The sequence below is a fragment of the Lycium barbarum genome, chromosome 6, assembly GCF_019175385.1.
Source record: "Lycium barbarum isolate Lr01 chromosome 6, ASM1917538v2, whole genome shotgun sequence".
NCBI classification, from domain to species: domain Eukaryota; kingdom Viridiplantae; phylum Streptophyta; class Magnoliopsida; order Solanales; family Solanaceae; genus Lycium; species Lycium barbarum.
The window spans coordinates 109,673,004-109,685,513 of record NC_083342.1 but is presented as its reverse complement, the minus strand read 5'-3'; positions in this window follow the sequence as shown (position 1 = coordinate 109,685,513).

The following is a 12,510-nucleotide window of genomic DNA, read 5'->3' as shown; positions in this document are numbered from 1 at the left end:
TCGAGGTTATGACGTCCGATGTTATCCTTTAGCTATCACTGAGGCGATTCTTCTACAAGTCCGAGATGACTGCGGCTGGAACGTCAGTCCGACACCACCATTTGCCGGAAAGTGGAGGTACGACCCTTCGGAGATCGTGATCCCGAGCCCTAATGAGGACATGACCACATACGTGAAGGGTTATTCAAGTGTATATACCTTCCCCTTCACGTACAATCTGAACCCAGCAATTGATGAGGTCATTCTGGATATGTGCCGGACATACCAATTATGCCTCGGACAAATTGGACCGAATGTTTGACGTGTAGTTACATGCATTCGGTATTTGGCCAACGAGGTCAATACGATGTTCACACTTGATCATCTGATCAGGCTTTACTCACCCCGCTTCTTTCGGGGGGAATAGTAAAGCTACTAAAGCGTGGAAAGTATCCTATCCTTTCCAGTGTGGACGATAAGGACAGGGAGTGGTTGGTACGGTATGTCCGTGTCAAGACCGAGGAGATTATTCCTCCGAGTCATCGTCCCTTCCCCGAGAAGTGGAACAAACGATGTAAGCAACCCCGATGCTCAATATGTTTTCGGTTCATTTTTATGTTTTTATTTATGTGTTCGCTTCGTTTTGCAGCCAAAAAATGGATCCCTCGTGTCATCGACGACCTCGAGGACTGGCTCGAAAGCCTCATGGCCCAATACCCCCATGAGCTACGATACTGGGCCATTTGTTGAAGGACAAACGAGAGGTAAAAAACCATGGTGAATTTTATTCGTCTTCTTCCCTTCGTTTCCCTTTTTTTTTATTTCGTTACATTCGTAGGTTTAAAACGGGACAAGACCCAACTGAGGGATCCTCCGCCCCCATCTCCTAGGGGAAGCTCAATGTTCGACCCGGCTGACTCTGAGCAGCTCGTAAGTGAGGTATCTCCTAGTAGGAAACGGAGCAGATCTTCCCAGCCCCCGTCTTCCAAAGGCCTTAAAAGAAAAAAAATGGCCATGGCTCGAAGTGAGCCTTTGCGGACATTGGGAGACACACCGAACGGCAAAAATTTCATGATCGTCATCCGAGTGCATCAAACTGCACCACCCGCGGCTAGTCCTGCTGTGGCCGGTACGGAGATGCAGCGTGTAATCCTCCTGCAGGGATTATCTGACGTCGCCTTCCAACAGGCCTTAAAGAACCCAATCGGAATTTCTGGCGACGTCATTTCGATCGAAGATGATCAGTCCGGCGGGGAACCTGCCGCGGACACTGCAGATTTGCCCAGGACTTCTTCTTTCCTACACGGGGAGGATCTTAAGAGTATGTTGGGTGAGGCCTCCCGGGTAGATGCCGTTAGGGCAGATCCCTCGGGTTTTAACATGCCGATTCCCCAAGGTAGGAGACGGCCTATGCACATTACTGAATTGGGTTTTCTACCCCACCTTGTAGGCATGTTTCCTGCTCCGAGTGTCGACCCGAGAAGGATGAGGTATGCCGTTGTTTCTTTGCCGGAAGATACTCACTTTTTGTCTCATCCGGTTGGCGTGGCCAGCTATCTTCGTCCTGTAGTATCCCAGGAGGATCGTGAAAAGATGGACGACGTATAGAGGATGTGTCTCTTGAACGAGAGTATGCATGCTAGTTGTCATACCCCATTTTAACCGGGTTAAAGTAGAGTACAACATATTGGTGATTCCTATTTTTTGTTTATTTATTTTAAGGAGTCGCCACCTAATTATTTATGGTGAATTAGGACACCTAAAGTTTATTAAAGTTATTTTCTAAAGTTAGCTCTGTTTAAGGTTTGCGAAACTTAAGATTCTAGGTAAGGGTTCAATTAGTCTAAAGGGAATGTATTAGGCATCCTTTTAGACCCATTAACAATGGTTAACCGACCGGACTTACAATTGATTAGGCTAAGTGTAAATATAGTATTATAAAAAGAAAATAGTTTTATAAATATAACTAAAGTTACAGATATATATAGGAATATTGTTTGAAAACAGGATTTGTAGAAAGTAATAAATTTATATAAAAGAGTATTTCCGATACTATTTAAAAATATGACTTATACAATGTTATTAAAGCTTTAAACGAAAGTATAATAGTGTTGTTTAAAATAATACTTGTAGAGGAGATTCAACAAACGCGAATTTTTAGGTAAAGATGATATTGTATGAATAGTGTGATGTAAAAGATCTAGACTTGTTTTTTTGTAAATGGGATGTAAAACAAAATGAGTGAATTTCTTTCTTTTTTTATTAATTCTTACTTAACCATATTCAACTAAAAAAATGTATAATTGAATAAATCTTGAAAATGTTTATAAAGTCTAATCGGATTCTTATTTTGTATGTTAGTGACGTTTTGAAATTCTAAGATAGTAAGCATAAATTATGATTCCTTTAGCCAAAATATGTGTAGTCATACTATTTTGAATGTCAATTGTTCTAACAAATGTTATAGATACTATAAATAGTTTAGAAAACAGAAGTGAATGTAATTTGTGATATTAACTACCCATTATTAAACTAAAACTCTTAATGTCATTGAGGTTTATCTAAATTAGCAAACAAATGTTAGTCATGCAATACACGTTAAATACACACAAAAAAAAAATAGAGGGGCAGATATAACATAAATGGGCTTGGCCTATTTGGACTGTTGTGGTCTGTTTGCGGTTGGGCTTCGGCCCAGCAAATTTCTATATGTGTTGCTGCTGTTGTCACGCCTATTGGGCTTCGGCCCAGATTTTTATTTCCTTGTTTGGCTGCGGATCGGCTGCTACTATATGGGCTGACTCGAGAGGAATTGTGTTGGGCTTTTGGCCCAACGTCAAAATGCGGGGAAGATGACGAGTCGCTTGGACTCGTGTGCGGGATGTCATGCATAAAAATGAAGAGAAAACGGTTAGTATACGATCAATGGATAATGTTAAACATGTAAGATATAAACTCAAACAAATCGGCAGAGCGTATATATTCTATGTATATTTGAAGTATACCTTATGTATACATAGGTATACCAGCTGAAAATTGAAGCGATTGTAGGTGCATTGAAAATATTCTAACCAGCTGATTATGCTTAAACACAGAAAACTCAATTTTATAGGTATTTTGAAACAGTAGCAGCTAGGCTTAACACTACGTTCTCATCAAATGAAAGCATCTGTTTCCTTTTAAAACCAGTGGTTCACTTAGTATAGTATTGACATCATATTATAGCAGCCAAATGTGACAAGTTTCATCAAGGCATCAGTAGTATAGTTTTTTGTTTTAAGAAAGGATTTCAGCATATCTGATAAGTTAACAAACTAAGACAAAAACACTGCTTAAACTAAATAAATAAGTATAGGAGAACCTGCTACATTGTCAAGTATTTTAGACTGATAACAGGACCAGTTTCAACAACAAATAAAGATTACTAAGCTGATCATGCTCAACAGACTGAGATAGCAGTAATTTTCAGCTAACCATACACTCATAGAATCAACAGGCCATATCATGCCAATAGCAATTTAAGACTGCATGAAAAATACTTAAACAATCCCATAATTAAGGCTACAACATCATTGTCCTAGTTAAACAAACCATGGAGCATATACTATCACATAAACAGCCTACCAAACAACATAAAGAATAAAAGAAACAAAACAGCACAGTAAATTAAAGTAACAACATTTCTTAACATAACTAGAAGAGACTACTTATTTTAGAGGGCATGCTCACACTCAAAATGGACAGGGCCTATTTCACAACTTCTATTTTGACACATTCTATTGCACAACTGTGATTGGTCTAATACAGAGATTCCTAGCCTCCTATCTTTAAACACAACAATCATAACTTGGATATCGACCATACATGAACAGAACAACATACGCAAACCTTAATAGACATGCTGTTCATACAGAAATAATGACCACAACTTTAAGCTTTCATTTTTTATACTAACAAACAGGAGAATATATGCATATATGATCTTAGAGGGATATATAAGGGGGTTTAATGGCAACATCAAAGGAAAGAGTGACAGTGTAATGCTATGAAGAGTAGGAAACGAACACAGATCCAACGAATTACTAGACAGACCAAATCAAGTTACAAACTGATGCCTTAACCGCATACTCAGGTCACGATGTCAAATTAATACTTCGATGGGCATATAAACATAACAGACAGGACTGAATTATGCTTTCAGTGTTTTAATGCAATCCCAGGACCTGATTGGTACAAAACATATGCAGTAGCAACCTTTAAATGACAGAAGAACAAACAACCAATATTCACTGTCACTGTCTCATATTAGCATTAAGTAAAAATAGGAAACTTAAACTTACGGATGAAAGATAATTATGGAGATGGTTTAGTGCCGATTTGTTTTAATCATATACACAATATACCTAAGATATACACACCACGGTGTGTATATCAGATGTATATCGAATGTATATCTTCTTCTTATCTTGATAACCCACTGTATATCCAATGTGTATTCGATTTTAAATGTGTCCTAAGTCTTGGAAATTCAGTCTTAAGCATCCGAACTACACTTTACATCTTTCAAATTCAATTAACGATTAATATCCTATCCTAACAGCTCCCAAACATCAAACAAATAACGCGACGACAAAGAAATTACATAATCACTAAACATATAGTAGAATAAACTAAAAATATTAACCAAAACAGAAACTAAAGACCATGAGTAATGAATGTATCGAAGTTTACCTCTTTTGTGTGCAATGAACTGGGGTGTCGAAGTCGTCGAATCTATGTCTGAACTCGACAAAGCGATTTCGAAACTAAAGTTGGGTAAACCGAATATCTTAGTCGCGGCTAAAGTTCACCGAGACAGAACGAGATGTTTTTTTTTACCAATCTTAAAGTTTAGAATGCCAGTTAACAAAATGCTAAGGATCTTTTTGATCTCTTCTTTATGATGGATCGATAATAAGAAAACAGAGAGTGGAGATCCTCCCCTTTTCTGAGTTGATTTCTGATTCCAGATTTTGGGTTTTTTTTTTGTTCATCCAAAATCCCCCCTAACTCTGTTCTCGATTCCCCTTTTTATGGGAAAAATGGAGGAGCGTAGTGGAGCGGAGGAAGAGGAGCGTAGGGGAACGGCGGTGAGTGGAGAGTGGGGTAGCGGCGGCGTGAGATGGAAAAGAGAAGAGAGAAAGAGAGGTAGGGTAGAGATAATGAGACGTTGTGGTGCGGTGGTGATGATAAAAAGGGGAAAGAGAAAGAAAAGTAGGGTAGAGAGGAGGGAGGCGGCTGAAGTGGAGGAGTGGGGTCGTCGGTGTTGAGTGGGGAGGAGCGGGTGAGGAGCATGGGAGAGAAGGGAAGGGAAGAGAGAGGGTAGAGAGGGAGTGAGTTGCGGCTGAAAGAGGAAGAGAAAGAGAGAGAGATGAGCTGAGGGAGAAAAAGAAAGAGAGGAGCGGATCATTAGGTTAGGGATGAAAAGGAGAGGAAGTGGACCGGGTCGGGTGAAATAGTGAGCTGGATTGGGTGAAATGTTTGGGCCAGACGGGTGAGTATGTGTAATGGGCTACTGAGCTTAAAATAATGTGAATTGGTTGAAATTGTGATCATTCCTCCTTCATTTTAATTATTCTTGGGCTTTTAACTTAACAACCAGTACAACATATATTATGTGAAGCCAAATAGTAAGTAGTATGTGTAAAGTAAAATTAATTTAACGAGTACGAATCCTAAAATGAAATGATGACGAACCATTTAAAATTTGTGATAAAGTAATGCTAGTAATGTCGATAGTAAAGTAGTGAAGTAATGATATTAACAGTAGTAGCCTTAAAATAATAGTGAAAATAAAGTACTTAGCTCGTCAGTAAATTTAGAAGCCTGAGTAAATAAAATTAAATAAATGAGGGACAAAATTGGGTGTCAACACTAGTAACCCGGTATGTACTGGAGAATTCCTCATTTAATGCCTTTTACTTTCTATACTAATATGTTCTCGAATGCAGGCCTTGGTACTGGCAGACGAGGGGTTTCTTCAAGGTTCAAGAGAGTGTACTGAGCTGCGAAGTTAGCTAGATGATGCCCGGGGTCAACTGGATGCTCAGGGTCGTGAAACCCACAAGTTCGAGACCCTGCTGTGGGATGCCGAAAAGAGGCTTGCGGAGTCCCAGGACGCCTCTATCCTTAAGGATGAGGTTGATGCTGTTAAGGCTGATCTTGATGTTGCCAAAGCCGAACTCGAGGTGGCAATAACCAAACTCGCCATTGCTAGGGAAGAGAACCTCCGAGTGGGAAATGAATTGGCGGCCATAGGCGAAAAGTATACCATCCTTCAGGTGGACAAGGACCAGCTGGCTATGGAGGCCGAGATTTCTTCCGAGGCTTTTGAGGAACGGGTAGCTGCTGTTTTCGAAGTTAGGCAGGAGCTTAACGCTCTCAAGGCCGAATTTACCAGGTTAATGGTCGAGCATACCGCGCAGGGTGAGGCTTTGAAAAAAGCCCAAAAAGCAGCAGATGATTAGGCTAAGGCCGTTGGGAATCTGACCACTCAGCTGAACTAGTCCTTGGTTGCTCGTCGCCGCATTGAAGATCAGGCCATTGCCGATGTCCAAGCGGCCACTAACCGCTCCATTCTTAAGGCCGAGCACATGAAGTGGTTGACTCGGGTTCATACCCTTCGTGAGATCCAAAAATAAGCCCTCGAGGGCATTGGGGATAAGATCACCCAGGTCGAAGAGATGGAAGCTAAGATGAACAAGGCCATCAATGATGAAAGCTCTGGGGATGACCCCTCGAACTCTGAAGAACTTGCCTCCTCGGGAGAGGAGTAAAATAACTTTGTTGTTTTTTTTTGTACGGTTTTGGGCTTGGCTGTTTTAAGCCGATGTAATTTTGTAAATGGTTCGGCAGATTTTGGGCCGATGTAAAAAATTTCTCGGCATATTTTTTGCATATATATATATATATATAAGTTTTTGGCTCTAGATGCTCGACCCTATTTTATATTTGCAAATTCGGACGTCTCGGAATCGGCACATTAAGCATTTTTGGCCGATATGTTTAGGAGCCTTCGTATTTGCATCGAGTCTGAATTCTTTTAGACCTTGTTCTGGTTCTAGCCTTTAGAGAAGTGAGTAGACTAGATGCACCGAAATTTTTATAAACGAAAACTTGGAACATTTAAACGGAAATATGAACCGAAGTGTTTTTCTCATTTCATAATCACAAATGATACATGGAACCTAAGGGCACGACTCATTTAGTCGTTTAGCCTTCGCAACACATCCTACTCGGGCACGACTCAATCGGTCGTTTGGCCCTTACAAATAACCTATCCGGGCACGACTCATTCAGTCGTTTGGCCCTTACAAATAACCTTTCCTGCCATGACTCGTTCAGTCGTTTGGCCCTTACAAATGACAAAAACCTTCGGTACCCTCGGTTTCACATCTCATGGGGTCATGTGCTCTAGCCCCCCAGTGTTTGATGTTCGAAGTATGAGGAGAAAAACACTATCGTTGCTACAAGTCCCCAGTCCCGGCTCGTAGCCAGTCTTCAACATTTTTTAAGTAACACGCTGTACATCGTTGCCTTGTTAAAAACCTCGCCGGAAAACCCAAGTTGGGACAAAATCGGGCTAAGGAAAAAAGAGTGCAACACGTGTTTTCGGACTTGAGTCTGCTATCTCGGGTCATTGTGTCATTACCTGCAGGGGTTAAAACTAAGAAATCTAAGCAATTTACCAGGGTTAATTCGTACCTTAGCAATAGTATCTCTTTAGGTGTGCCGCGTTCGATTATTCGGCACTTGTTGTCCGTCCACTGCCTCGAGCTGGTAAGACCCTTTGCCCGTTATTCCGATGACCTTGTACGGTCCTTCCCAATTTTGTCCGAGTTTTCCTTCGTTGGGGTTCTTTGTATGCAGCTTCAACTTTCGAAGGACTAAGTCCCCGATTTGGAAATGTCGGAGGTTGGTCCTTTGGTTGTAGTATATGCCCATTCGTTGTTTTTACGCCGCCAAACTGACTAGGGCGGCTTCGCGCAACTCCTCCGTTAAATCAAGATTTATAGCCATTGCTTCGTCATTTATTTCCTTTGTGGTATATTGAAATCTGAAGCTGGGCTCTCCTACTTCTACTGGGATTAGAGCCTCCGTACCGTACATGATAGAAACGGTGTTTCATCAGTGCTTGACTTCGGCGTCGTTCTGTATGCCCATAATATCTCGGGGAGGACTTCCCTCCATCTGGCCTTGGACTCATCGAGACGTTTCCTTAAGTTCTGAATGATGGTTTTTTTTGTGAATTCTGCTTGTTCGTTTGCACTCGGGTGATATAGAGTTAACACTATTTTCTTTATCTTTAATCCTTCGAGGAAATCGTTTACATTGGCCCCTATGAATTGACGGCCATTGTCACATGTGATCTCGGACGGAATGCCGAACCGGCAAACGATGTGGTCCCATATGAAATTGATGACCTCTTTTTCTCTGATCTTTTGAAATACCCGTGCTTCAACCCACTTAGAAAAATAGTCGGTCATAAATAATATAAAGCGAGCCTTACCTGGCGCCGATAGTAGGGGTCCGACTATATCCATTCCCCACTTCATGAAAGGCCATGGGGAAAGTACCGGGTGAATTGCTTTACTTGGCTGGTGTATTATCGGGGCGTGTCTTTGACACTGGTTGCATTTGCGGATGAAGTTTTTAGCATCCGTTTCCATATGGTCCCAATAGTATCCTGCCCGAATCAGTTTCCGTACCAACGACTCGGCTCCGGAATGATTGCCGCATGTTCCCTCATGTACGTCTCGCATTACATAGTCAGCTTCATCAGGACCTAAGCATCTGGCGAGAGGGCCAAAAAAGAAATGTCGGTACAGCTTACCATCGACTATGCAGTACCTTGCCGCTTTAGTCCGTAGTGCACATGACTGCTTCGAATCCGTGGGCAGATTTCCATCCTTCAGATAATCCATGTATTTATTTCGCCAATCCCAAGTCAGCGTCGTTGCGTTGACTTAGACCTGATTACTTTCAATAACTGAACTCATCAGCTGAACAACTGCACCCGAGTTTAGCCCTTCGGCTTCAACAGAGGAACCGAGGTTCGCTAAAGCATCAACCTCGGTATTTTGTTCTCTCGGAGTATGTTGTACCGTCCACTCTTAAAACCGGTGTAAGACCACTTGAACCTTTTTAAGATATTTCTGCATTCTATCTTCTTTTACCTCGAAAGTCCCATTAATTTGGTTCACGATCAGGAGGGAATCACATTTTGTTTCAACGACCTCAGCTCCCAGTCCCTGGGCCAACTCTAAACCTGCAATTAAGGCCTCATACTCGGCTTCATTGTTAGTCAATTTCGAGGATGTTTTTATAGATTGTCGTATAACATCTTCGGTTGGGCTTCTCAGCATGATCCCGAGTCCGGACCCTTTTACGTTGGATGCACCATTCGTATGTAGGGTCCAGAATCCGGTTGTTTTACCCGAGGCTAGTGCTAATTCTTTTTCAACCTCGGATATCATTGCGGGCATGAAATCTGCCATGAAGTCTGCTAAGATCTGAGACTTTATGGTTGTTCGGGGTCTGTACTCGATGTCATACCCGCTGATTTCCACCGCCCATTTTGCTAACCTATTGAATAACTCCGGTTTATGCATTATATTTCTTGACGGGCAAGTAGTTATTGCACATATGGGGTGACATTAGAAGTATGGTTTCAACTTTCTAGATGCACTCAAAAATGCTAATGCAAGATTTTCAAGGTGGGGATAATGTTTTTCGGCATCCCCTAAAGTCCTACTAACATAATAAACCATAAATTGTGTACCTTTTCATTCTCGGACAAGAACACCACTTACCACTATCTCAGATATGGCCAAATACAGGTACAGTTGCTCGTCGGCCTTTGGCGTGTGCAACAAGGGCGGGCTTGATAGGTACTGTTTCAGTTCATCCAAGACTCATTGACACTCGGGTGTCCAGACGAAGTCATTCTTTTCTTGAGTAAGGAGAAGAAACGATGACTTCAGTTGGGGGATCTAGAAATGAATCTGCCTAAGGCCGCGATTCTCCCGATCAATCTCTGCACACCCTTGACGTCTTCGATCACCTTGATGTTCTCGATGGCTTGTATCTTATCGGGGTTGATTTCTATTCCTCGGTTTGACACCATGAACCCCAAAAAATTTCCCGATCCTATTCTGAAGGCACACTTCTCCGGATTCAGCTTCATGTTTTACTTGCGCAGGACATCACCCTTGACGTCTTCGATCACCTTGATGTTCTCGATGGCTTGTATCTTATCGGGGTTGATTTCTATTCCTCGGTTTGACACCATGAACCCCAAAAAATTTCCCGATCCTATTCTAAAGGCACACTTCTCCGGATTCAGCTTCATATTTTACTTGCGCAGGACATCGAAAGTTTCCTGTAAATACTTTAAATGGTCCTCTGTTTCCAGGGACTTAACTAGCATGTCGTCAATATAAACTTCCATTGTTTTCCCTATCTGTTGCTCGAACATTTTGTTAACTAGGTGTTGATAGGTAGCTCCGGCGTTTTTAATTCGAAGGGCATTACGTTATAGCAATAAGTTCCATACCGAGTTATAAAAGATATTTTCTCCTGATCCTCCGGGTTCATTCGAATCTAATTGTACCCAGAGTACGCGTTGAGAAAACTCAGTAGGGCGTGTCCGGCCGTCGCATCTATCATACGATCGATGTGAGGCAAAGGACAATAATCCTTCGGACATGCCTTATTTAAATCTTTAAAGACAATGCACATTTTAAATTTGTTACCTTTCTTCGGTACGATGACCACGTTAGCTAACCAATTCGGGTATTTGACCTCCCTAATAGATCCTATTTTTAATAACTTCGTTACCTCGTCTTTGACAAACGCGTGCTTGACTTCTGACATTGGCCTTCATTTCTGTTTGACCAGGCGAAAATTTCGATCCAAGCTCAAACGATGAGTGGTCACTTCCGATGGAATTCATGTCATGTCTAAATGGGACCATGCAAAATAATCTGAATTAGCTTTAAGAAATTCAATCAAATTATTCCTAAGCTTCGGGGTGAGTCCCGTGCCCAGGTATACCTTTCTATCCAGGAGATGGACGAAGAGGACAACTTGTTCCAGTTTTTCTATTATTGACTTCATTGTATCGGATTCGTTTGGTAGTACGAAAGATCTTGGTACACCGAAATCATCTTCCTCCTCGGCCACCTCATTCTGTGATTGCTATTTGGCCCCTTTGTCCGTATCTAAAGTCTTTGTGCGGCTTACTGCAACGGCCTTTGGTGCGGGTTCTTTTGGTGTCGCTTCTTCAACTGCGAACATCTCCTTAGCAGCGGGCTGCTCCCCCCCGTATTACTTTTATCCCATCGGGGGTTGGAAATTTCAGCATTTGGTGTGATGTGGATGGTACTGCTCTCATCATGTGTATCCAAGGTCTCCCGAACAGGGCGTTGTACTTCATTTCTCCATTAATGACGTAGAGCTTGGTGTGTTGCACGACCCCGGCTGTGTTCACGGGCAATATGATTTCTCCTTTAGTGGTTTCACAGGCCATGTTGAACCCGTTCAAAACTCTGGTCGTCGGTATGATTTGATCCAACATACCGAGTTGTTCGACGACCTTCCATCGGATGATATTTGTCGAGCTACTTGGATCAATTAATATATGTTTAACGTGAGTTTTATATAAAAGTACAGAGATTACTAGGGCGTCATTGTGAGGCTGAGTGATGCCTTCTACTTCCTCGTCATTGAACGAAATAAATCCATCTGGTATATAGTCCCTGCTCCTCTTTTCCCTTGTGATAGAGAATTTCGTTCTCTTCATGACAGGTCTTCGTGGTATCTCAACCCCGCCAATGATCATGTTGATTACGTGTTGGCGTTCTTCCGGCTTAGCTTTTTGTTGACTTCCCTGTTCTTGTAGTTATTCTTCCCCCGCTCACTCAAAAATTCTCTGAAATACCCGTTCTCGAGTAATCGGGCTACTTCATCCCTTAACCCTCTGCAATCATTGGTCCGATGCCCGTGGGTACCGTGGTAGTCACATTTCAACTTTGGATCTCGTTGCGAAGGGTCGGTTCGGAGTGGCTTCGGCTATGTTTCTCCTTCAATCTTTCCAATTGCTACCACCAGGGTCGAGGGGTCAATATTAAAATTATATTTCGACAACCTCGGGTTTTCTCTCGTAAGTGAGGCAGTGGTAGAGTTGGTTTTATACTGGAGACCCCTGCTTGATGAACCTCGATCAATCCGTCTGTCCCCTCGGTCAATCCGTCGGTCTCTTCGGTTCATGTTAAGACCGGGGTGACTCCTGCTTTTTTCTGATCGGAAATCGGGCCTCACAGATGGGTAAGGGTGATACCTGTCCGGTGGGTTGTATTCTGGTTCAAATGCCCTTTTCGATTTATCGCTTCTTATCCCAGTTACCGGATCTGGTGGGAGGCCAAGCTGATCATCCTCCACTCTGATTTTTGATTCGTACCTGTTGTGCACATCGGCTCAAGTCGTAGCACT